The sequence below is a fragment of the Amblyraja radiata genome, chromosome 30 (assembly GCF_010909765.2).
Source record: "Amblyraja radiata isolate CabotCenter1 chromosome 30, sAmbRad1.1.pri, whole genome shotgun sequence".
In the NCBI taxonomy this organism is placed as follows: Eukaryota; Metazoa; Chordata; class Chondrichthyes; order Rajiformes; family Rajidae; genus Amblyraja; species Amblyraja radiata.
In genome coordinates, this window is record NC_045985.1 from 29,611,119 (window position 1) to 29,639,090 (window position 27,972).

Below are 27,972 nucleotides of genomic sequence, written 5' to 3' on the forward strand. Positions count from 1 at the left end.
CAATAGCAAAAGTCCATTGTTGGCTGGGGAAGAGGTGATAATGAAGGGATGAGAACAGTGGAACTAGGAGGACGACTAGGGTGGGGGAGGGGGCAAGGGGTGGGAATGCCTGGATTACTGGAAATTAGAGAAATCAACATTCATATCGGGTTGTAAGCTGCCCAAGTGAAATATTGTTCCAGAGATATTCTCTAGAAGCGGCACGCTGGCGCAGCGGTAAAGTTGCTGCCTCACAGCGCCAGATACCCGGGTTGGATCCTGACTATGGGTGCTGTCCGTACGGAGTTTGTACGTACTCCCTGTTCTCCGGGAGCTCCGGTTTCCTCCCACACTTCAAAGATGTACAGGTTTGTAGATTAATTGGCTTGGTATAATTGTAAATTGTCCCCAGTGTGTGTAGGGTAGTGTTAATGTGCGGGGATCACTGGACTTGGTTGGATGAAATGCTTGTTCCGTGCTGTTTCATAGAAACATAGAAAATAGGTGCAGGAGTAGGCCCTACGAACCTGCACCGCCATTCAATTTGATCATGGCTGATCATCCAACTCAGTATCCTGTACCTGCCTTCTCTCCATACCCCCTGATCCCTTTAGCCACAAGGGCCACATCTAACTCCCTCTTAAATATAGCCAATGAACTGGCCTCAACTACCTTCTGTGGCAGTGAATTCCAGAGATTCACCACTCTCTGTGTGAAAAACGTTTTTCTCATCTCGGTCCTAAAAGATTTCCCCCTTATCCTTAAACTGTGACCCATTGTCCTGGACTTCCCCAACATCGGGAACAATCTTCCTGCATCTAGCCTGTCCAACCCCTTAAGAATTTTGCAAGTTTCTATAAGATCCCCCCTCAATCTTCTAAATTCTAGCGAGTTCAAACCGAGTCTATCCAGTCTTTCTTCATATGAAAGTCCTGACATCCCAGGAATCAGTCTGGTGAACCTTCTCTGTACTCCCTCTATGGCAAGAATGTCCTTCCTCAGATTAGGAGACCAAAATTGTACGCAATACTCCAGGTGTGGTCTCACCAAGACCCTGTACAACTGCAGTAGAACCTCCCTGCTCCTATACTCAAATCCTTTTGCTATGAATGCTAACATACCATTCGCCTTCTTCAGTGCCTGCAGCACCTGCATGCCTACTTTTAATGACTGGTGTACCATGACACCCAGGTCTCGTTGCATCTCCCTTTCCGAATCGGCCACGATTCAGATAATAGTCTACTTTCCTGTTTTTGCCACCAAAGTGGATAACCTCACATTTATCCACATTATACTGCATCTGCCATGCATTTGCCCACTCACCCAGCCTATCCAAGTCACCTTGCAGCCTCCTAGCATCCTCCTCACAGCTAACACTGCCCCCCCAGCTTCGTGTCATCCGCAAACTTGGAGATGTTGCATTCAATTCCCTCATCCAGATCATTAATATATATTGTAAATAGCTGGGGTCCCAGCACTGAGCCTTGCGGTACCCCACTAGTCACTGCCTGCCATTGTGAAAAGGACCCGTTTACTCCTACTCTTTGCTTCCTGTCTGCCAGCCAGTTCTCTATCCACATCAATACTGAACCCCCAATACTGTGTGTTTTAAGTTTGTATACTAATCTCTTATGTGGGACCTTGTCGAAAGCCTTCTGAAAGTCCAGATATAACACATCCACTGGTTCTCCCTTATCCACTCTACTAGTTACATCCTCAAAAAATTCTATAAGATTCGTCAGACATGATTTACCTTTCATAAATCCATGCTGACTTTGTCCAATGATTTCACCACTTTCCAAATATGCTGCTATCCCATATTTAATAACTGACTCTAGCAGTTTCCCCACTACCGACGTTAGACTAACTGGTCTGTAATTCCCCGTTTTCTCTCTCCCTCCCTTTTTAAAAAGTGGGGTTACATTAGCTACCCTCCAATCCTCAGGAACTACTCCAGAATCTAAAGAGTTTTTAAAAATTATCACTAATGCATCCACTATTTCTGGGGCTACTTCCTCAAGTACTCTGGGATGCAGCCTATCTGGCCCTGGGGATTTATCGGCCTTTAATCCATTCAATTTACCTAACACCACGTCCTGGCTAACCTGGATTTCACTCAGTTCCTCTATCTCATTTGACCCCCGGTCCCCTGCTATTTCCGGCAGATTATTTATGTCTTCCTTAGTGAAGGCAGAACCCAAGTAGTTATTCAATTGGTCTGCCATGTCCTTGTTCCCCATGATCAATTCACCTGTTTCTGACTGCAAGGGACCAACATTTGTTTTAACTAATCTTTTTCTCTTCACATATCTATAAAAGCTTTTGCAGTCAGTTTTTATGTTCCCTGCCAGTTTTCTTTCATAATCTATTTTCCCTTTCCTAATTAAGCCCTTTGTCTTCCTCTGCTGGACTCTGAATTTCTCCCAGTCCTCTGGTAGGCTGCTTTTGCTGGCTAATTTGTACGCTTTATCTTTTGTTTTGATACTATCCCTGATTTCCCTTGTTATCCACGGATGCACAACCTTCCCTGATTTATTTTTTTGCCAAACTGGGATGAACTTAGTTTATTTTTAACTTTTCTTTAAAGATACAGCGTGGAAACAGACCGTCCTACACACTAGGGAAAATTTACAATTGACACCAAAGACAATTAATCTACAAACATGTACGGCCTTGAAGTGGGGGAAGGAAACGGAAGCATCCGGAGAAAGTCCACGCAGGTCACACGCAGGTTTGTCGGTTGATTCGGCTTCGATATAAATGTAAATTGTCCCAAGTGTGTGGGATAGTGTTAGTGTGCGGGGATCGCAGGTTGGCGGATGGTGGGCTGAAAGGCCTGTTTCCATGCTGTATCTCTAAACTAATTGACTTGAATCAATTGATTGTAAAATACAGACTAGAGACTGGCCCACCGAGTCCACTCCCTATACACTTTACAGAGGGCTAATTAACCAACGAAGCTGCACGTCTTTGGGACGTGGGAGGAAAGCGGTGCACCCGGTGGAAACCCACACGGTCACAGAGGGAAAAGTGAAAACTCCACACACACACAGCACCCGAAGTCAGGATCGAACCGGAGTCTGTGGTGCTCTGGCAGCGGTTCTACCTGCTGCAGCACTCTGGCAGAGGACAGAAGCCCCGTGCATCTTTGTAAGATAGCCTTGGTTACGAGGACTAACAATGCTTTTGTTTAACGTTACCTATAAAGGAAAGCAGTTCCGACATACAATGCTCCTGTCCACAGCTAGGGTGCTTCAGGCTGAGTCCCGACTCCTCACCTGATTCTGGCTCTGCTACAGAACCTCACTTCACTGTAAGTAAGAAAAGAACACAAAGTGCTGGAGAAACTCAGCGGGTCAGGCAGCATCTGTGGAGGACATGGATCTGTGCCGTTTTGTGTCGGGTCCTTTGAGCCTGACCCAAAACATCGCCTTTCCATGTTCTGATGTTGCCTGACCTGCTGAGTAATAGCCCTGTCCCACGGTACGAGTTCATTCCAAGAGCTCTTCCGAGTTTAAAAAAAATCAAACTCGTAGTAAGCACGGAGAATGAATGTAGCGGGTACGTTGGAACTCGGGGACGTCTCTTAGCGCTAACGACAGGTACTTGGGAAGACTCGCTAACGGCAGGTAAGCTCGGGAAGACATGAAGATTTTTCAACATGTTGAAAAATGTCCACGAGAGCCCCGAGTACCGACGAGTGGCCATTACCGTAAATCTCCGAGTTCGAATCAGGGCAAACTCGGGAGAACTCTTGGGATGAACTCGTACCGTGGGACAGGGCTTTTACTACAGCACTTTGTGTTTGACTCAAGAGTCCAGCATCTGCAGTTCATTATGTGTTAAGATGAGAACATCACCTGTAACATTTCCCCTCACCCTATTTGGCCTAAATTTTAACCCATAAACATCAAACTCGGAGGACATAGTGTCACCTCCACAGCAACTCACTAGAACTCAGCAGCATCGTGCTGAAGTCACTGGACTACAAATCAGATACACCAGACAAGGGTTCAGGGGTATTTTAATGGGCCGAATGGCCTAATTCTACTCCTATAACTCGTGAACTTGTGAATCAAATACAATTAATTCATAGAGAGTCATACAGTGCTATAGTGTAGAAACAAACCCTTCGGCCCAACTTGCCCACACAGGCCAACATGTCCCAGCTACACTAGTCCCACCTGCCTGCGTTTGGTCCATATCCCTCCAAACCTGTCATATACATGTACCTGTCTGTTTCTTAAACGTTGGGATAGTCCCAGCCTCAACTACCTCTTCTGGCAGCTTGTTCCATACACCCACAACTCTTTGTATGAAAAAGTTACCCATCAGATTGGACACAGGGATTGGACACACTGGAGTCAGGAAACATGTTCCCGATGTTGGGGGAGTCCAGAACCAGGTGCCACGGTTTAAGAATAAGGAGTAAGCCATTTAGAACGGTGACGAGGAAACACTTTTTCTCACAGAGAGTGGTGAGTCTGTGGAATTCTCTGCCTCAGAGGTCGGTGGAGGCAGGTTCTCTGGATGCTTTCAAGAGAGAGGTAAATAGGGCTCTTAAAAATAGTGGAGTCAGGGGATACGCGGAGAAGGCAGGAACTGATTGGGGATGATCAGCCATGAACACATTGAATGGGGTGCTAGCTCGAAGGGCCGAATGGCCTACTCCTGCACCTATTGTCTATTATCTATTGAGTCTGCCCTCGTTGTGAAACAAGAAGTGCCGGAGGAACTCAGCGGGTCAGGCAGCATCTATGGAGGGAATGGACAGGTGACGACGTCTCAGGATCTTTCTTCAGACTCATGGAGTAGAAGTGAGAGAAGGTGGAAAAGAGGGGTGGTGGCGGGACACAGCCTGGCAAGTAATAGGTGGATACAGTGTTTAGTGGGCAGGGGTTGAGTCAAAGAGAGGACAGAGAGTGTCAGGTAAGAAGAGGAGTGAAATGTAAAGCCAGAGGGAGGGATAAAAGGTGAAGGAGGGAAAGAGGGGGATAAAATGGAAATTAGGGATTCGGGGATGAGAGATAAGTGTAGTAGTAGAAAGGAGCAGGGTGACTGGAAGGGTGGGAGATATAGGGAGGAATGGATGGACACTGCGGGGGGGGGGGGGGGGGGGGGGGGAGAGGGGGGCTTCCTACTTGAAACTGCAGAATTCAATGTTCCTACCATTGAGTAGGAAGCTACCCAAGCGGAATATGAGATGCCAATCAAGTTCCCCCCCACCCTTCCTCACCTGTATCCACCTATCACTTGTGTAGGAAGGAACTGCAGATGCTGGTTTAAACCAAAGATAGGCACAAAAAGCTGGAGTAACTCAGCGGGACAGGCAGCATCTCTGGAGAGAAGGAATGGGTGACGTTTCGGGTCTGAAGAAGGGTTTCGGCCCAAAACGTCACCCATTCCTTCTCTCCAGAGATACTCTGGAGAGAAGGCTGCTGAATTCCTCCAGCACTTTGTGTTTTGCTCAGGATTGCAGCATCTGCAGTTTCCAGTATCGGGCCCAACGTGTCACTGTCACACTGTCATGGTTATGATGGAAGGACATTGAGCTGAAACTTGAACTGTCACTCCCTCGCGCAGCGGGTAGAGTTGCTGCCTCACAGTGCCAAAGACCCGGGTTCAATCCCAACTACGGGCGCAGTACGTTCTCCCCGTGAGTTTTCTCCGGGTGCTCCGGTTTCCTCCCACAATCCAAAGACATGCAGGTTTGCTGGTTTGGTATAATTGCAAATTGCCCCCGTGGGTTAGTGTCGGGGATCGCTGGTCAGCGCGGACTCGGTGGGCCAAAAGACCTGTTTCTGCATTGTATCTCTAAACTAAATTAGACAAGCTCCAAGGCTGGACAAAGTTACAATTGTTGAGATGCTGAAATATTAGAGCAGGAGAAACCTGTTCAGTACTTCCACCCTGTCCTCCCATCCTTGAGATTAAATATGGTTGTTTCGGCATGGACAGCCCCATCGGCCCACGCCGAAGATAATTACCCATCCACACTAGTTCTACCTTATCCCACTTTCATGTCCACTCACTACAGACTAGGAGCTATTTAAAACAGCAATTTACCAACAATCCCGCCCATCCATGAAACCGGAGCACCCGGAGAAAGCCCACGTGGTCACAGGGAGAACATAGAAAATAGGTGCAGGAGTGGGCAATTCGGCACTTCGAGCCTGCACCACCATTCAATATGATCATGGCTGATCATCTAACTCAGTATCCTGTACCTGCCTTCTCTCCATACCCCCTGATCCCTTTAGCCACAAGGGCCACATCTAACTCCCTCTTAAATATAGCCAATGAACTGGCCTCAACTACATTCTGTGGCAGAGAATTCCAGAGATTCACTGTGTAAAAAATGTTTTTCTCATCTCAGTCCTAAAAGATTTCCCCTTTATCCTTAAACTGTGACCCCTTGTTCTGGACTTCCCCAACATCGGGAACAATCTTCCTGCATCTAGCCTGTCCAACCCCTTAAGAATTTTGTAAGTTTCTATAAGATCCCCCCTCAATCTTCTAAATTCTAGCGAGTACAAGCCGAGTCTATCCAGCCTTTCTTCATATGAAAGTCCTGACATCCCAGGAATCAGTCTGGTGAACCTTCTCTGTACTCCCTCTATGGCAAGAATGTCCTTCCTCAGATTAGGAGACCAAAACTGTACGCAATACTCCACACAGACAGAACCCAAGGTCAGGATCGAACCCGGGTCTTCTGGCACTTTGATGTGGCAGCACTACCAGCTGCACCACTACCAAGGCCACTTCCCGCCTCTTCATTGATGCCTCTACCCACGTTGGCTACATTTACTTCTGCTCAGACGGACCTGGGTAGGAAGAGCAAGGCTAATGAGAGAATCCTGAGCAAAACACAAAGTGCTGGTGGAACTCAGTGGGTCAGGCAGCATCCGTGGAGGGAATGGATGGAACTAGCGAAGGGATCTACAGTAGTATTAATTTAGTTAATTGTTGTCATATGTACCGAGAAGTATTTTGCTGCTTGCTATCCAGTCACCAAAATACATGATTGCAATCAAATCGTCCCCAGTGTACAGATATAGGATAAAGGGTATAACATTTAACACGATAAAGATGGACAAAATCCGAACCATTAGTCCGGGATTAAACCATGTGAACCTATCAATTGTTAGGTCTCTGAATGTAGGTTGGATTCTGGTCCATCTATAATGTTAATATGCATTGACAGGGCTATACGATCAATATTACAATAAGCTACTTAACGGTCTCACATCCCATCTGTTTAGTTCAGTTTAGTTTGGAGATAAAGCATGAAAGGCCCTTGGGCCCACGAGTCCGCACTGACCAGCGATCACCCCGTACACTTGCACTATCCTACACACGCGAGGGGAAACTTACAAATTTTTTTCAACCAAAGCCAATTAACCAACAAACCTGTGTAGGAAGGAACTGCAGATGCTAGTTTAAATCAAAGATATACACAAAAAGCTGGAGTAACTCAGCGGGACGGGCAGCAACTCTGGAGAAACGGAATGGGTGATGTTTCGGGTCAAGGCCCTTCTTCAGACTGTCCCGTTTATTCTCTACAGAGATGCTGCCTGTCCCACTGAGTTACTCCAGCTTTTTTTGTCTATCTTCAACCTACAAACCTGTATGTCTTTGGACTGTGGGAGGAAACCGGTGAACCCGGAAAAAACCCACGCGGTCACAGGGAGAACGTAGAAACTCCGTACAGACAGTACCCGTAGTCAGGATTGAACCCGGGTCTGGTGCTCTAAGGCAGCAACTCTACCGCTACACCATTGTGCCATCCTATCTGTTGTGTTTTTCTCCCTCCTCCAACATCCGTATGTATTTTGAACCTCGGAGTGGTGCACAAGGAAAGAAAGGAATGGACCCAGGAAAAGGGATTGAGTTATTTAGCCCTCTGTGTGTTTACTCTGTATTTCCCTCATTCCTGATCTACTGGCCTCTATTCTGAACATGCTGAGCAACTGAACCTTCTCATAAGTTCGAGGAGCAGAATTAAGCCATTCAGCCCATCAAGTCTACTCCGCCATTTTATCATGGCTGATCTGTCTTTCAAGCCCTTTCTCCTGCCTTCTCCCCACAACCCCCAACACTCCAGGGTAGAGTATTTCAGGGAGCCAACAGCCTCTGGGTGAATAAATCCCTTTTTTATTTCTTGCTTAATTGTGGGCAACCTTTTATGATAGTGTGACTTCCTGGTACCAGAGCTCTCCAATAAGGAAAAAACATCAACCATAACATCAACGAGGGTGGCACAGCGGTAGAGTTGCCACCATACAGCGCCAGAGACAGGGGTTTGATCCTGACTACGGGCGCTGTCTACAAAGTTTGTGTGTTCTCCCCGTGACCTGCATGGGTTTTCTCCGGGTGCTTCGGTTTCCTCCCACACACCAAAGACGTACAGGTTTGTGGGTTAATTGGCTTGGTATAAATGTAAAAATGATCCCCAGTGGGTGTAGGATAGCGTTAATGTGCGGGGATCACTGGTTGGCGTGGACCCGGTGGGCCGAAGGGCCTGTTTCTGCGCCCTATCTCTAAACTACAGGTGTTTGAGGTTATTGTGAGAAGGCAGGAGAATGGGGTTAGGAGGGAGAGATAGATCAGCCATGTTGAATGGCACAATGGACTTGATGGGCCGAATGGCCTAATTCACTCCTATTTATTATGACCTTATAGAACAGTGCATTTGTCTGAAAAACGGTCTCAACCCAAAACGTCACCTATTCCTTTTCTCCAGAGATGTTATCTATCCCACTGAGATAGAGCAACTCTATCTTTGGTATAAACCAGCATCTTAAGTTGAATTTAGTTTAGACCTAGTCTGCGCCAACCAGCAATCCCCACACACTAATACTATCCTAATTAATAACTTTACCGAAGCCAATTAACCTACAAACCTGTACGCCTTTGGAGTGTGGGAGGAAACGGAAGTACCCGGAGTAAACCCACGCAGGTCGCGGAGAGAAGGTACAAACTCTGTACAGACAGCACCCGAGGTCAGGATGGAACCTGGGTTTCTGGTGCTGTGAGGCAGCAACTCTACCGCTGTGCCACCGTGCCACCCCAGCAGTTCGTTCCTTGGCAGACACGAGGTGAAAACTGTTCTCTCACTGAGAATGTATCATTGAATCATTGAAGCGGCCCCAGCCACTGTGCTGCCCATACATGGAACTGGTGTCTGCTGTGTTTCTGCGGCTGGACACACAGAATACCCACCGAGGTAGTGGAGAAGCAGAGGTTCAGAGTGCACGAGGAACACGACTTCTCTTCCATCAAACCTACCCCACATTTCAAACAGGCCCTTCAGCCCATCATGTCCCTGCTAAACACCAGGTACCTATCCATGCTAATCCCACCTACTTTCACTTGCTCTGCAGTCATCTACGTCTAAGTGCCACATGTGCACATCCAGATCCTCCTCAAGCTAGGCACAGTGGCGCAGTGGGTAGAGCTGCTGCCTCACTGCTCCAGAGACCCAGGTTCAATCCTGACCTCACCCACTGTCTGTGTGGAGTTTCCATGTTCTCCCTGTGACCACGTGGGTTTCCTCCGGGTGCTCCGGTTTCCTCCCACATCCCAAAGACTTGCGGGTTTGTAGGTTAATTGTCCCCAGTGTGGAGGGAGTGGATGTAAAAGTGGGATAACATGGAACGAGAGTGAACGGGTGATCGATGGTCGGCGTGGACTTTGCTGTGGAGATAGAGTGCGGAAATAGGCCCTTCGGCCCGACCGAGTCCACACCGACCAGCGATCGCCCTGTACACCAGTAGTACCCTAAACCCCGGGGACAATTTACAATTTTATAAAAGACAATTAACCTACAAACCTGTACGTCTTTGGGATGTGGGAGGAAACCGGAACACCCGGAGGAAACCCACACAGGAAACTCTGTGGGCCGAAGGGCCTGTTTCCCCGCTGTATCTCTAAACTAAACAAGAGTTTGGATTGGGAGTCGTTGATGGTACTCGCCTTCACTGCTGGTCGGATGTTCAGTACCCTTTGACCCGTAGAGAGACAACACAAAAAGCTGGAGTAACTCAGCGGGACAGGCAGCATCCCGGGAGAGGAGGAATGGGTGATGTTTCGGGTCGAGACCCTTCTCAAGTACAATAGGTAGAACGAAAGGGAAGATACAGAGTGCAGAATATAGTTCTCAGCATTGTAGCGCACCAGATCCAGAGACAGAATCCCAAGTCCACAATGGGGTAGAGGTGAATCCACATTCGCATCCACATCGGTGAATCTCTGGAGAGAAGGAACGGGTGACATTTCGGGTCGAGCAGGGTCTCGACCTGCAACGTCACGCATTCCTCTTCTCCAGAGATGCTGCCTGTCCCACTGAGTTACTCCAACATTTTGTGTCTATCTTCCGTTTAAACTGGGCAGGTCCCAAGCCACCTTGCCAGCATCATCCCGGGCAGCATGGTGGTGCAGCGGAGAGCTGCTGCCTCACAGCACCAGGGACCCGGGTTCCATCCTGACCACGGGTGCTGTCTGTACGGGGTTTGTACGTTCTCCCCGTGATCTGCGTAGGTTTTCTCAGAGATCTTGTTTCCTCCCACACTCCAAAGACGTGCAGGTTTGTCGGTTAATTGGCTTGATGTAATTGTAAATTGTCCCGTGTGTGTGGGGTAGTGTTAGTGTGCGGGGATCGCTGGTCAGTGTGCGGTTTCTGCGCTGTAAAATCAAAACTAAATAAAAATCAGCAACTACACGACAAAAGACCTTTAGTGGAAAGATGGTGCTTTACATAAAGAATGACACAAAGTGCTGGAGTAACTCAGCAGGTCAGGCAGCATTTCCGGACCAAGTGGATAGGTGACGTTTCTGTTTGTGACCCTGCTTCAGACCGATAGTCAGAGGGGGAGCAATGAGAGAGGGTCTCGCAAAACTGTCGGAGAGTGGAGGAGAGGGTGATCCTGAATGTAGACATACAAAGTAGACAAGTAGGTCCTACTGCAGGGCCATGGTGAGACCACACCTGGGGTATTGTGTGCAGTCTTGGTCTTTTAATTTGAGGAAGGACATTCTTGCCAAGGACCACTAACCTCCACAATAACCTTCTGTACAGAAGCTTGCAGCTTAGGTTCACCAGGCTAATTCCCGGGATGGCGGGACTGACATATGATGAAAGAATGGATCGACTGGCCTTATATTCACTGGAATTAGAGTCATAGAGTGATACAGTGTGGAAACAGGCCCGTCAGCCCAGCTCGCCCACACCGGCCAACAATGTCCCAGCTACCCTAGCTCCACTTGCCTGCGTTTGGTCCATATTCCTCCGAACCTGTCCTACCCATGTATCTCTCTAACTGTTTCTTAAAATATGGGATAGTCCCAGCCTCAACTACCTCCTCTGGCAGCTTGTTCCATACACCCACCACCCTTTGTGTGAAACAGTTAACCCTCGGATTCTTTACCCCTTCACCATGAACCTATGTCCTCTGATCCTCGATTCCCCTCCTCTGGGTAAAAGAGGACCAGATCTATTCCTCTCATGATTTTGTATACCTCTATGAGTTCTCCCCTCATCCTCCTATGCTCCATGGAATAGAGTCCCAGCCTACTCAACCTCTCCCTATAGCTCACACCCTCTAGTCCTGGCAACATCCTCGTAAATCTTTTCTGAACCCTTTCAAGCTTGACAACATCTTTCCTATAACATGGTGCCCAGAAATGAACACAATATTCTAAATGCGGCCTCACCAACATCTTATATAACTGCAACATGACCTCCCAACTTCTATACTCATATCCATTTCTCCCCGCTCCCGTCCGGCAGAAGGTGCAGAAGTTTGAAAGCGCGCAGCACCAGACTCAGGAACAGCTTCTTCCCCTCTGTTATCAGGCTTCTGATCCTTCCTTCCATAAACTAGGGTACTGTCCAATTCACCTCTACCCCATTGCAGAAATGTATCTATGTGTAATATTATCAGATTTGATTAGGTAGCTAAGACTGAAAGGTCTCAACCCGAACCATCACCTATTCCTGTTCTCCAGAGATGCTGTCTGATCCATGCGTTACTCCATCTTTTTGTGTCTATCTTAAGAAACAAATCTTCCCAGCTAGTCCTGAGTGAAGTGGCTGCGAGGAAGAGATTTCCTCTCCGGAGTTACCTGGAACGTGAGGGCCAGGACTCAGTGATCTGTGCCAAGGACCACTAACACCCACAATAACCTTCTCTCAAAGCACGAGTTTTGGCAGACCTCCCCTGCGCAGACACAGAAGATGCTCAATAAGAAGGTGGTGCAGCGGTAGAGTTGCTGCCTCACAGCGCCAGAGATCCGGTTTCGAGCCTGACCTCGGAAACTGTCTGTGTGTGAAGTTAGCATGTTCTCCCTGGGTGCTCCGGTTTCTCCCACATCCCAAAGACGTGCGGGTTTGCAGGTACATTGGCCCCTGCAATTGGCCCACCCAGTCCATGCCGACCATCGAACACACTAGTTCTATGCCATCCCACTTGATTATCCACTCTATACACACTAGGGGCAATTTACAGAGGCCAATCGACCTACAAACCCGCACGCTTTGGGAATGTGGGGGAAAACCAGAGCACTAGAGGAAACCCACCAGAGAACGTGCAAACTCCGCACAGACAGCACCCAAGGTTAGATTATGACCACGGGTCTCTGTGCTCTACCCGCTGCACCACATGTTATAAAACTGGAGCAACTTCCCAGCTTTGAATGGTCCGCCATGGGTTTCTGGTGACAGTCACTTGCCCCCTTTTATCTGAAGGAAATCAGTCAAGAACTGACCAAGCAAGATTTGCATCAGCAGTAGACCTGATATAGAAGTATATAACATGATGATAATAGGCATACGTATGTAGACAGTCAGAAACTGTTTCCCAGCAAGGAAATGTCAAAGACTCGAGGCCACAGCGTATAGGTGAAAGGTGCCAAGTTTAATGGAGATCTGTGGAACAAGTTTGCCAGGGGTGGTGATGGAGGCAGATACGATAGTTTGCCTATGCTGGAAATGGTGGAGTATGGATCATGTGCAGGCAGAGGAGATTAGTTTAACTTGGTGGTAGACAAAAATGCTGGAGAAACTCAGCGGGTGAGGCAGCATCTATGGAGCGAAGGAAATAGGCAACGTTTCGACCCGAAACGTTTCGCTCCATAGATGCTGCCTCACCCGCTGAGTTTCCCCTTTTTGAAAATTGTCTACCTACGATTTTCCAGCTTCTGCAGTTCCTTCTTAAACACTTTAGCTTTGTATCATGTTTAGCATGGACGTTGTTACAGTTAAATTTATTGTCACGTGTATCGAGGTTTTGTTGCGTGCTATCCAGAGAGCAGAAAGACAATACACAATTACAATCGAGGTATTTACAGTTTACAGATACATGATTGTGGGCTGAAGGGCCTGCTCCTGTGCTGCACTGTTCTATCAAGGAAGGAACTGCAGCTGCTGGTTTAAACCGATGATAGACACACAATGCTAGAGTATCTCAGTGGGACAGATCAAACCTCTGGGGAGCAGGAATGGGTGATGTTTCGGGTCGAGACCTTTCTTCAGACTGATTGCACTGTTCTATAAGGTCATAAGGAATAGGAGTAGAATTAGGCCATTTAACTCATCTGGTCTACCCCACCATTCAATCATGGCTGATCAATCTTTCCCTCCTAACCCCATTCTACTGCTTTCTCCCCAGAACCCCTGACATGGAAACATAGATACATAGAAAATAGGTGCAGGAGTAGTCCATTCGGCCCTTCGAGCCTGCACCGCCATTCAATATGATCATGGCTGATCATCCAACTCAGTATCCTGTAGCTGCCTTCTCTAAATATAGCCAATGAACTGGCCTCAACTACATTCTGTGGCAGAGAATTCCAGAGATTCACCACTCTCTGTGTGAATTATTTTTTTCTCATCTCGGTCCTAAAAGATTTCCCCCTTATCCTTAAACTGTGACCCCTTGTTCTGGACTTCCCCAACATCGGTAACAATCTTCCTGCATCTAGCCTGTCCAACCCCTTAAGAATTTTGTAAGTTTCCATAAGATCCCCCCCTCAATCTTCTAAATTCTAGCGAGTACAAGCCGAGTCTATCCAGTCTTTCTTCATATGAAAGTCCTGACATCCCAGGAATCAGTTTGGTGAACCTTCTCTGTACTCCCTCTATGGCAAGAATCTTTCCTCAGATTAGGAGACCCAAACTGTACGCAATACTTCAGGTGTGGTCTCACCAAGACCCTGTACAACTGCAGTAGAACCTCCCTGCTCCTATATTCAAATCCTTTTGCTATGAATGCTAACGTACCATTCACTTTATTCACTGCCTGCTGCACCTGCATGCCTACTTGCAATGACTGGTGTACCATGACACCCAGGTCTCGTTGCATCTCCCCTTTTCCTAATCGGCCACCTAATCTGACACCCGTACTAATCAAGAATCTATCTAGACAAAAATGCTGGAGAAACTCAGCCGGTGAGGCAGCATCTATGGAGCGAAGGAAATGACGAGCTCCCTGGATAACGAGCCGAAGCAGCAAGCGGGGCAGACGGGGACGGAGACGGGAGAGGAAGCAAAAGCGGGGAGCGAGGTGGAGGATAAATGAGTGGATGAGGGACTGGTGCAGTGGGTATGGATTCAAGTTTCTGGATCATTGGGACCTCTTTTGGGGAAGGTGCGACCTGTACAGAAAGGACGGGTTGCACTTGAACTCGAGGGGGACCAATATCCTGGCGGGGAGATTTGCAAAGGCTACTGGGGAGACTTTAAACTAGTATGGTTGGGGGGAGGGACACCAATTGGGAAAGCTAGCAATCAGTGTGTGAGGCAGGAGGCAGAGAATGGTAGCACTCTGACCCAAAATGTAGGGGAGAGAGAAGAAAAAGACAATAAACAGAGAATAAGAGAGGGTGGGTTTCTTAAATGTGTATATTTTAATGCTAGGAGCATTGTAAGAAAGGTGGATGAGCTTAGAGCCTGGATTGACTCCTGGAAGTATGATGTTGTGGCGATCAGTGAAACATGGTTGCAGGAGGGCGGTGATTGGAAACTGAATATTCCAGGATTTCGTTGCTTCAGGTGTGATAGAATTGGAGGGGCAAGAGGTGGAGGTGTTGCATTGCTTATCAGGGAAGATATTACAGCAGTGCTTTGGCAGGATAGATTAGAGGGCTCGTCTAGGGAGGCTATTTGGGTGGAACTGAGAAATGGGAAAGGGGTAGCAACACTTATAGGGGTGTATTATAGACCGCCAAATGGGGAGCGAGAATTGGAAGAGCAAATATGTAAGGAGATTGCAGATATTAGTAGTAAGCACAAGGTAGTGATTGTGGGAGATTTCAATTTTCCACACATAGACTGGGAAACACATTCTGTAAATGGGCTGGATGGGTTGGAGTTTGTAAAATGTGTGCAGGATAGTTTTTTGCAGCAATACATAGAAGTACCTACTAGAGAAGGGGCGGTGCTGGACCTCCTGTTAGGAAATGAGACGGGTCAGGTGGCAGAGGTATGCGTTGGGAAACAGTTCGGGACCAGTGATCACAATACCATTAGTTTCAATATAATTATGGAGAGGGTCAGAACTGGACCTAGGGTTGAGATTTTTGATTGGAGAAAGGCTAACTTTGAGGAGATGCGAAAGGATATAAAAGAAGTAAATTGGGACAGTTTGTTTTATGGGAAAGATGTGGAAGAGAAATGGAATACATTTAAAGGTGAAATTTTAAGAGTACAGAATCTTTATGTCCCTGGTACACAAAATTGCTGGGGAAACTCAGCGGGTGCAGCAGCATCTATGGAGCGAAGGAAATAGGCGACGTTTCGGGCCGAAACCCTTCTTCAGACTGATGGGGGGTGGGGGGTGGAAAAGAAAGAAGGAAAAGGGGAGGAGGAGGAGGAGCCCGAGGGCGGGCGGATGGGAGGGTGGGAGGAGACAGCTAGAGGGTTAAGGAAGGGGAGGAGACAGCAAGGGCTAGCCAAATTGGGAGAATTCAATGTTAATGCCATAAGGACGCAAGGTCCCCAGACGGAATACGAGGTGCTGTTCCTCCAATTTCCGCTGTTGCTCACTCTGGCAATGGAGGAGACCCAGGACAGAGAGGTCGGATTGGGAATGGGAGGGGGAGTTGAAGTGCTGAGCCACCGGGAGGTCAGGTAGGTTATTGCGGACTGAGCGGAGGTGTTCGGCGAAACGATCGCCCAACCTACGCTTGGTCTCACCGATGTAAATCAGCTGACATCTAGAGCAGCGGATGCAGTAGATGAGGTTGGAGGAGATACAGGTGAACCTTTGTCGCACCTGGAACGACTGCTTGGGACCTTGAATGGAGTCGAGGGGGGAGGTGAAGGGACAGGTGTTGCATTTCTTGCGGTTGCAACGGAAAGTGCCCGGGGAGGGGGTGGTGCGGGAGGGAAGGGAAGAATTGACGAGGGAGTTGCGGAGGGAGCGGTCTTTGCGGAAGGCAGACATGGGGGGAGATGGGAAGATGTGGCGAGTGGTGGGGTCACGTTGGAGGTGGCGGAAATGGCGGAGGATTATGTGTTGTATTTGCCGGCTGGTGGGGTGAAAGGTGAGGACCAGAGGGACTCTGCCCTTGTTGCGTGTGCGGGGATGGGGAGAGAGAGCAGTGTTACGGGGTATGGATGAGACCCTGGTGTGAGCCTCATCTATGGTGGCGGAGGGGAATCCCCGTTCCCTGAAGAACGAGGACATTTCCGATGCCCTGGTATGAAATGTCTCATCCTGGGAACAGATGCGGCGTAGGCGGAGGAATTGGGAGTAGGGGATGGAGTCTTTACAGGGGGCAGGGTGGGAAGACGTGTAGTCCAGATAGCCATGTGAGTCAGTGGGTTTGTAATGTATGTCGGTCAGGAGTCTGTCCCCTGCGATGGAGATGGTGAGGTCAAGGAATGGTAGGGAAGTGTCGGAAATCGTCCAGGTGTATTGGAGTGCCGGATGGAAGTTGGTGGTGAAGTGGATGAAGTCAGTCAGTTGTGTGTAGGTGCAGGAGGTGGCACCAAAGCAGTCGTCAATGTAACGGAGGTAGAGGTCGGGGATGGGGCCCTGGTACGTCTCGAACAAGGATTGTTCAACGTAACCGACAAAGAGGCAGGCGTAGCTGGGGCCCATGCGTGTGCCCATAGCTACGCCTTGTGTTTGGAGGAAATGGGAGGAGTCAAATGTAAAGTTGTTCCCTTTTGAACATCTTTATGTCCCTGTTCGGTTGAAAGGAAATAGTAAAAATTGGAAAGAGCCATGGTTTTCAAGGGAAATTGGACACTTGGTTCGGAAAAAGAGAGAGATCTACAATCATTATAGGCAGCATGGAGTAAAAGAGGTGCTTGAGGAGTATAAAGAATGTAAAAAGAATCTTAAGAAAGAAATTAGAAAAGCTAAAAGAAGATATGAGGTTGCTTTGGCAAGTAAGGTGAAAGTAAATCCAAAGGGTTTCTACAGCTATATTAATAGCAAAAGGATAACGAGGGATAAAATTGGTCCATTAGAGAGTCAGAGTGGACAGCTATCTGCAGAGCCAAAAGAGATGGGGGAGATATTGAACAATTTATTTTCTTCGGTATTCACCAAGGAGAAGGATATTGAATTATGTGAAGTAAGGGAAACAAGTAGAGTAGCTATGGAAACTATGAGATTCAAAGAAGAGGAAGTACTGACACTTTTGCGAAATATAAGAGTGGATAAGTCTCCAGCCCCGGACAGGATATTCCCTAGGACATTGAGGGAAGTTAGTGTAGAAATAGCAGGGGCTATGACAGAAATATTTCAAATGCCATTAGAAACGGGAATAGTGCCGGAGGATTGGTGTACTGCGCATGTTGTTCCATTGTTTAAAAAGGGGTCTAAGAGTAAACCTAGCAATTATAGACCTGTTAGTTTGACGTCAGTGGTGGGCAAATTAATGGAAAGGATACTTAGAGATAATATATATAAGCATCTGGATAAACAGGGTCTGATTAGGAACAGTCAACATGGATTTGTGCCTGGAAGGTCGTGTTTGACTAATCTTCTTGAATTTTTTGAAGAGGTTACTCGGGAAATTGATGAGGGTAAAACAGTGGATGGTGTATATATGGACTTCAGTAAGGCCTTTGACAAGGTTCCTCACGGAAGGTTGGTTAAGAAGGTTCAATTGTTGGGTATTAATGGTGGAGTAGCAAGATGGATTCAACAGTGGCTGAATGGGAGATGCCAGAGAGTAATGGTGGATGGTTGTTTGTCAGGTTGGAAGCCAGTGACTAGTGGGGTGCCACAGGGATCTGTGTTGGGTCCACTGTTGTTTGTCATGTACATCAATGATCTGGATGATGGTGTGGTAAATTGGATTAGTAAGTATGCCGATGATACTAAAATAGGAGGGGTTGTGGATAATGAAATAGATTTTCAAAGTCTAGAGAGATTTATGCCAGTTGGAAGAGTGGGCTGAAAGATGGCAGATGGAGTTTAATGCTGATAAGTGTGAGGTGCTACATCTTGGCAGGACAAATCAAAATAGGACGTACATGGTAAATGGTAGGGAATTGAAGAATGCAGGTGAACAGAGGGATCTGGGAATAATTGTGCACAGTTCCCTGAAAGTGGAATCTCATGTAGATAGGGTGGTAAAGAAAGCTTTTGGTGTGCTGGCCTTTATAAATCAGAGCATTGAGTGTAGAAGTTGGGATGTAATGTTAAAATTGTACAAGGCATTGGTGAGGCCAATTCTGGGGTATGGTGTACAATTTTGGTCGCTTAATTATAGGAAGGACGTCAACAAAATAGAGAGAGTACAGAGGAGATTTACTAGAATGTTGCCTGGGTTTCAGCAACTAAGTTACAGAGAAAGGTTGGAGAAGTTAGGGCTTTATTCTTTGGAGCGCAGAAGGTTAAGGGGGGACTTGATAGAGGTCTTTAAAATGATGAGAGGGATAGACAGAGTTGACGTGGATAAGCTTTTCCCACTGAGAGTCCGGAAGATTCAAACAAGGGGACATGACTTGAGAATTAAGGGACAGAAGTTTAGGGGTAACATGAGGGGGAACTTCTTTACTCAGAGAGTGGTGGCTGTGTGGAATGAGCTTCCAGTGAAGGTGGTGGAGGCAGGTTCGTTTTTATCATTTAAAAATAAATTGGATAGTTATATGGACGGGAAAGGAATGGAGGGTTATGGTCTGAGCGCAGGTATATGGGACTAGGGGAGATTATGTGTTCGGCACGGACTAGAAGGGTCGAGATGGCCTGTTTCCGTGCTGTAATTGTTATATGGTTATATGGTTATAAGCGGGCCGGCATCCACGCTAGGCTGAGGAGCTCACCGGACCGACCAGCTTTGCCCAGCCTGTTTATAGCGAACGCCCAGTCCATTGTCAACAAGATCGACGAACTCAGACTGAGGCTTCACTCAAACAGGATAAGTAGCTGTGCTTTCTTCTTCACCGAAACCTGGCTGAATCCGAACATCCCTGACGCTGCTATTGAGCTAGCAGGCCGGACTGTTTATCGAGCAGACCGAACAGCTGACTCCGGTAAGGATAAAGGCGGTGGTGTGTGCATATATGTGTGTAACTCATGGTGCACCACCACTGACATTGTTGAGACTTTTTGCTCCCCGGACTTGGAGTTTATCACAGTGAAATGCAGACCGTTTTATCTGCCAAGGGAGTTTACAGTGGTGTTCCTCACTGTTGTTTACATACCACCGCAAGCTAACGCTAAGCTAGCACTGGCTAGTCTGCATGATGCTATCCACCAGCTGAAAAACAACCACCCAGATGGCGTGTTTTTAATAGCAGGAGACTTCAATCATGCCAAGCTGAAGACTGTAATGCCAACATTTCATCAGTTTATTGATTTTCCGACCAGAGGAAATAATATCTTGGACCAGGTCTACTGCAACATTGCCAAGGGCTACAAAGCGTCCCCCTGCCCCCATCTTGGCCGATCCGATCACATCAGTCTGTACTTAACACCTGCATACAGACCCCTCATTGCAAGGATAAAGCCAACAGTTCGCACCATCATGGTCTGGCCAGAAGGAGCCATGGACAGGCTACAGAACTGCTTTGAGTACACTGATTGGGACATCTTTAAACAGGCTGCCACTCACAACAACCACACAGACCTCAACACCTACACCTCATCAGTATTGGATTACATCACCTTCTGTATGAACAGTGTCACCACACAGAGGACAATACTGACACTCCCCAACCATAAGCCATGGATGAATGGCGCTGTAACTGGTCTGCTGAAGGCCCGGGATGCAGCTTTCCACTCAGGTGATGCAGAGGCTTACAGAACAGCAAGGTCCAGTCTGAGGAAGGGCATCAGGGAAGCAAAGCACCGCTACACGAAGCGTATCGAGGAGCATTTTAACAGCTCAGATTCTCGACGCGTGTGGCAGGGCATCAGAACCATCACCGGCTACAACAGCTCCACACACGCACAAAGCTCATCCCTCCCTGACGACCCGAGCTGTTTTTTTGCCAGGTTTGATTGCGCCGTACAGCAGTGACAACATACGGGCACAGCAGGGACCCTCACCACCGGTGCTGACTCTGAGCCCCCACGACGTGAGACGGACCCTGCAGCACATCAACCCCAACAAGGCCACCGGACCTGACGGAGTACCAGGGCGGGTTCTGAAGCACTGCGCAGGGGAGCTGACTACGGTGCTCACGGACCTGTTTAACACATCCCTGCTGCAGGCCTCCATCCCCACATGCCTCAAGACAGCCACAATCATCCCTGGGCCAAAACAATCAGCCATCAGGTCCCTCAACGACTATTGGCCAGTGGCGCTGACACCGGTGGTGATGAAGTGCTTCGAACGTCTGGTACTGGGACACTTGAAGAACAGCATCCCCCCCTCCTTAGACCACCACCAATTTGCCTATAGGGCAAACAGGTCGACGGAGGACGCAATGTCACTGGCCCTCCACTTCACCTTGACACACCTTGACCAGCGGGACAGTTATGTGCGGATGCTATTCATAGATTATAGCTCCCCCTTTAACACCATCCCCCCACATAAACTAGTCACCAAGCTGGACCACCTGGGCCTCAACACACACCTGAGCAGCTGGGTCCTGGACTTTCTCACCGGCCGACCACAGACTGTGCGCATGGGGAGGCAGGTCTCCTCCAGCATCACCCTGAACATCGGTGCACCACAGGGCTGTGTGTTGAACCCCTTCCTCTTCTCCCTCTACACTCTCGACTGCAAACCCACCCACGAGGCCAACACCATATTAAAGTTTGCAGATGACACCATCGTGGTAGGCAGGATCACGAGTAATAACGAGGCTGCCTACAGGACAGAGGTAGAGAAGCTGGTGAGCTGGAGCCGTGAGAACAACCTGATCCTCAACGCAGCAAAAACAAAGGAGATGATCCTGGACTTCAGGAGGAGACCGAAGACCTTCGTCCATCAGCCCATCACCATTAACGGCGAGACAGTGGAGGCTGTGCAGAACATCAGGTACCTCGGGGTCAACATCAGCCACGACCTGACCTGGACCGTCAACATCACGGCGACGGCCAAGAAAGGACTTCAAAGGCTTCACTTCCTGAGGTGCTTGAAGAGGGCACGTCTCCCACAACAGCTGCTGGTGAGCTTCTACAGGTCAGCCATCGAGTCAGTTCTCACATACTGTATCACAGTATGGTACTCTGGCTGCACCGCAGAGAACAGGAAAGCTCTCCAACGCGTCATGAAGACTGCTGAGAGGATCACTGGCACCCAGCTCCCCAGACTGGAGGACATCTACCGGACCCGCTGCATCCGGAGGGTCAAGGGCATCATTAGAGACAGCACACACCCTGGACACTGCCTCTTAATCCCCCTGCCCTCAGGAAGACGATACAGGACACTGAGCGCCCGCACGACAAGACTAAAAAACAGCTTCTACCATAGAGCTGTGACACTACTGAACTCTATCCCCCTCCCTCACTGATTCCCCCCCTCTCTCTCACACACCCGCCCATACTCCTATATGTTTATAGTCTAATTTTTTAATAGTTCTTCTTTAAACGTATTTTTATACTCATATTCCTGTGCAGCTGGAGGACTGCTCCAACAAAATTACGTTGTCTTGTACAATGACAATAAAGATCATTATTATTATTATTATTATTATTATTATTATTATTATTATTATTATTATTATTATTATTATTATCTATCCCTGCCTTAAAAATATCCACTGACTTGGCCTCCACAACCTTCTGTGGCAAAGAATTCCACAGATTCACCACCCACTGACTAAATAAATTTCTCCCCATCTCCTTCCAAAAAGAACGTCCTTCAATTCTGAGGCTATGACGTCTAGTTCTACTCTCCCACTAGTGGAAACATCCTCTCCGTATCCACTCTATCCAAGCTTTTCACTATTCTGTATATTTCAATGAGGTCCCCATTCATTTTTCAAAACTCCAGTGAGTACAGGCCCAGTGCCGACAAACTCTCTTTATAGGTTAACCTACCAGGTCTAGACGGTCTGAGCTTTAGGGAGAGGTTGGAGTAGGCTGGGTCTCAATTCCTTGGAGCACAGTAGGATCAGCGGTGATCTTATAGAGGTGTATAATATCATGAGAGGAATAAATCGGGTAGATGCAGAGTCTCTTGCCCAGACTAGGGGAATCGAGGACCAGATAACATAGGTTCAAGGTGAAGGGGAAAAGATTTAATAGGAATCTGAAGGGTAACTTTTTCATACAAATGGTGGTGGGTGTATGAAACAAGCTGCCAGAGGAGGTAGTTGAGGCAGGAACTATCCCAACGTTTAAGAAACAGTTAGACAGGTACATGGATAGGACAAGTTTGGAGGGATATGGGCCGAACGCAGGCAGGTGGGACTAGTGCAGCTGGGACATGTTGGCCGGTGTGGGCAAGTTGGGCTGAAGGGCCTATTTCCGCACTGTGACTCTATTCATTCTTGGAATCATTCTTTTAACCCTCTCTGGACCCCCCCCCCCCCTCCTCCTCCCCCAGAGCCAGCACATTCTTCCTCAGATATGGGGCCCAAAATGACTCACAATATTCGATATTCTGTATGTGCAGTTTTATTAAAGTGACGCGTTGATTTGGCAAGCAAACCACACCCAGAGTTCTGATGCAGGGACCAAGATAACACAGGGTCATTATTGCGAACAGGGGTTAGCTCCCTCATCTACTGCAAAACCCTGCCTTGCACGTCACGGATTACAAAGGATTCAGAAAAGAAGAGGATTAGATCAATTCAACGTGGATTAATGGAAGGGGAAAGATGCTCCCCAAGTCTATCAAGAGCTTTATGAGATATGGCTTGCAGAATATAGAAAAGGGAACCATTCAGAGTTTGAGAGGCCCGTTGATAGGGTTTAGTTTAGATACAGCATAGAAACAGGCTCTTCGGCTCACCAAACACACGCCAACCATCAATCACCCGTTCACAATAGCTGCTCTAGGTGTCGGCTCATCTATATCGGTGGGACCAAGCGGAGGCTTGGCGATCGCTTCGCCCAACACCTCCGCTTGGTTCGCACTAACCAACCTGTGGCTCAGCACTTCAACTCCCCCACCCATTCTGAATCCGATCTTTCTGTTCTGGGCCTTCACCATGGCCAGAGTGAGTCCCACCGTAAATTGGAGGAGCAGCATCTTATATTTTAATTGAGCAGTTTACACCCCATCGGTATGAACATTGACCTCCAATTTCAGGTAGTCCTTGCTTTCTCCCTCCTTCCCCTCCCCTTCCCAGCTCTCCCACAGCCTACTGTCTCCACCTCTTCCTTTCTTCTTCCCACCCGCCCCACCTCCACATCAGTCTGAAGGGTCTCGACCCGAAACGTCACCTATTCCTTCGCTCCATAATGCTGCCTCACCCGCTGAGTTTCTCCAGAATTTTTGTCTAACTTCGATTTTTCCAGCATCTGCAGTTCTTTCTTAAACACAATAATTTTATGTTTAGTTTAGAGATACAACTTAGAAACAGGCCCTTAAATCTAACTCTCTCTTGAAAACGTCCAGTGAACTAGCCTCCACTGCCTTCTGTGGCAGAGAATTCCACAGATTCACAACTCTCTGGGTGAAAAAGATTTTCCTCATCTCAGTCCTAAATGGTCTACCCCTTATTCTTAAACTGTGACCCCCTGATTCTGGACTCCCCCAACATTGGGAACATTTTTCCTGCATCTAGCCTATCCAATCCTTTAAGAATTTTAGATGTTTCTATAAGATCCCTTCATCTTCTAAATTCCAGTGAATACCAGCCCAGTTGATCCATTCTTTCATCATATGTCAGTCCCGCTATCTCGGAAATTAACCGGGTGAACCTACGCTGCACTCCCTCAATGGCAATAGTGTCCTTCCTTAAATTAGGAGACCAAAACTGCACACTATACTCCAGGTGCGGCCTCACCAGGGCCCTGTACAACAGCAGAAGGACCCCCTTGCTCCTATACTCAAATCCTCTCGCAATGAAGGCCAACATGCCATTAGCTTTTTTTCACTGCCTGCTGGACCTGCATGCCTACTTTCAGTGACTGATGTACAAGGACACCCAGGTCTCATTGCACCTCCCTTTTCCAAATCTACACCATTCAGATAAGAATCTGCCTTCCTGTTCTTGCCACCAAAGTGGATAACCTCATATTTATCCACATTATACTGCATCTGCCATGCATCTGCCCACTCATCCAACCTATGCATGTTACCCTGCAGCCTCATAGCATCCTCATCGCAGCTCACACTGCCACCCAGCTTTGTGTCATTCACAAATTTGGAGATGTCACATTTCATTCCCTCGTCTAAATCGTTAATATATATATTAAATAATAACTGGGGACCCTGCACCGAGCCTTACGGCACCCCATGGGTCACTGCCTGCCATTCTGAAAAGGACCCGTTAATTCCTACTCTTTGCTTCCTGTCTGCCAACTAGTTCTCTATCCATGTCAATACCCTACCCCCAATACCGTGTGCTCTAATTTTGCACACTAATCTCTTGTGTGGGACCTGTCAAAGGCTTTTTGAAAGTCCAGATACACCACATCCACTGGCTCTCCCTTATCCATTCCACTTGTTACATCCTCAAAATATTCCAGAAGATTAGTCAAACATGATTTCCCCTTCATAAATCCATGCTGACTTTGACCGATCATGTCACTGCTTTCCAAATGTGCTGCTATAACATATTTAATAATCGACTCAAGCATCTTCCCCACCACCGATGTAAGGCTGACTGGTTCATAATTCCCCGGTTTCTCCCTCCCTCCTTTTTTTAAAAGTGGAGTTATATTAGCTACCCTCCAGTCCACAGGAACTGATCGAGAGAACATTGGAAAATGATCACTAATGCATCCATGATTTCTGGAGCCACCTCCTTGAGTACTCTGGGATTCAGACCATCAGGCCATGGGGATTTATCTGCTTTCAGTCCCAACAGTTTTCCTAACACCGTTTCCTGACTAATGTGAATTCCCTTCAGTTCCTCCCTCCCACTAGATCCTTGGTCCCTTAGTATTTCTGGGAGATTGTTTGTGTCTTCCTTAAAACAGAACCAAAGTACTCGTTTAACTGTTTAAGAAGGAACTGCAGATGCTGGAAAATCAAAGGTACACAAAAATGCTGGAGAAACTCAGCGGGTGCAGCAGCATCTATGGAGCGAAGGAAATAGGCAAAGTTTCGGGCCGAAACCCTTCTTCAGACTGATGGGGGGTGGCGGGGTGTCTCCTCCCATCCCTCAGCCCTCGGGCTCCTCCTCCTCCTTTTTCCTTTCTTCTCCCCGCCACCCCCCATCAGTCTGAAGAAGGGTTTCGTCCCGAAACGTTGCCTATTTCCTTCGCTCCATAGATGCTGCTGCACCCGCTGAGTTTCTCCAGCATTTGTGTACTCGTTTAACTGTTCTGCCATTTCCTTATCTCCCATTATAAATTCACCTGTCTCTGACTGTAAAGGACCTACATTTGTCACCACTAATCTTTTCTTTCTACATATCTAAAGAAGCTTTTAGAGTCAGTTTTTATATTCCCCGCAAGCTTTCTTTCACGCTCTTTTCCCCCCTCTAACCCCTTTATCCTCCTCTGTTGAATTTCTCCCGGTCCTCTGTTTTGCTGCTTCCTCTGGCCAATTTAAATGCCTCTTCCTTGGATTTAACAGTATCCTTGATTTCCCTCGTTAGCCACGGTTGAGCTTGCAGCATAGAAACAGGCCCTTTGGCCCACCGAGTCCATGCCAACCATCGATCACCCGTTCATACAGGTTCTATGTTATCCCACTTTCGCTTCCACTCCCTACACACCAGGAGCAACCTAGACAGCCAATTAACCTGGAAACCCGCACATCTTTGGGATGTGGGAGGAAACCGGAGCACCGCGGTCACAGGGAGAACGTGCAAACTGCAGGCAGACAGACAGACAGCAGCCAATGTCAGGATAGATCCCGGGTCTCTGGCGCTGTGAGGCAACTGCTCTACCTGCTGCACCACCGTGGTATTCTCACCTAAAGGGGAGTGGAGTGTAACAAAGGTATATTCCATGATGGAGTACCTGTCCCGTGAGCAGAGATGGAACAGACTGTGCCCCTACTCTAGAGTTAAATGAGATTTGATCTTGTGGAAGCATACTAAATTCATACAAGACAACCGGATAAATGCAATGTAGACACAAGCAACTCCAGGTGCTGGCTAATACAAAAAAGACACAATGGGCTGGAGTAACTCAGAGGGCCAGGCACATCTTTGGAGAACATGGATAGGCAACGATTTGGGACGGGACCCTTCCTCAAGTTGATTGTAATAGGGGCACAACATGAAACGTCGCTTATCCATGTCCATCAGAGAAGCTGCCCAACCCGCTGAGTTACTCCAACACTGTCATTTTTTTTGTATTAACCACTACTTGCAGTTCCACTTTTCCAGAGGTTTTGACTGTACTTTGGTACACATGACACTAATAAACCTAAATGTAATTTAGCCCCTGGAGCCTGCCCTGCGTTCCATCTGTTCATGGCTCATCTACCCAGGCCAAAAAGTCTCTCTTTTGTGCACATTTCTACCGGCCCTCATTCCCCAAATTTTCAAAAACGTGTCTATCTCCCCCGTAAATACTTCTCATTGCAAAATAGAAGCTGGATCATAAGTTCAGAAGTGAATGGAGCAAAATTAGGCCATTCGGCCCATCAAATCTACGCCGCCATTCAATCATGGCTGATCGATCTCTCCCTCCTAACCACATTCTCCTGCCTTCTTTCATTACCTCCGACACCCGTATTAATCAAGAATCTATCTTCCTCCACCTTAAAAATATCCACTGACTTGGCCTCCACAGGCTTCAGTGGCAAAGAATTCCACAGATTCACTAAAGAAATTCCTCCTCATCCAGATACTGATCATAAACAAGACTGCCCAGTGCCTTCCTAACTGCTTGCTGCAGCTTAGTTTAGTTTAGAGACACAGAGCAGAAACAGGCCCTTCGGCCCACCGGGTCTGCGCCGACCAGCGATCCCCGCACATTAACACTCTCCTACACACACTAGGGACAATTTTTACATTTACCAAGTAAATTAACCTACAAACCTGTACGTCTTTGGAGTGTGGGAGGAAACTGAAGATCTCGGAGCAAACCCACGCAGGTCACGGGGAGAACGTACAAACTCCGTACGGACAGTACCTGTAGGCGGGATGGAACCCGGGTCTCCGGCAACTCTACCGCTGCGCCACCGTGACCGCCCTAAACTAACTGATAACTGTCAGTAGTTGGTGCACGCGAATACCTAGATCGCTCTGAACCCCACTCACTGCTGGCGGGGGGGGGGGGGATATCCCGCACGGTTGATGAGTCGGGGGGGGGGGGGGGGGGGGACATGACAGGCGGGGCGGGGGGGATGGAAGGGGGCATCTTCACTGGTGGGGGAGGAAACGAATGAAAGGGAGGGGTGGGGGTGGGGGGGGGGATGGAAGGGGGCATCTTCACTGGTGAGGGAGGAGGGTGGAAACAAATGAAAGGGAGGGGTGGGGGAGATATGACTAGTGAAGGAGGGGAGGGG

At 47.9% G+C, this 27,972-nt stretch overlaps 1 protein-coding gene across 3 annotated transcripts in view; it reads right to left on the reverse strand.

The window, feature by feature from the left end:
- Window positions 1–27,972, reverse strand: part of LOC116990222 (retinoic acid receptor RXR-alpha-B-like) — a 108,342-nt gene that overhangs the window by 20,924 nt on the left and 59,446 nt on the right. The window lies entirely within an intron of this gene.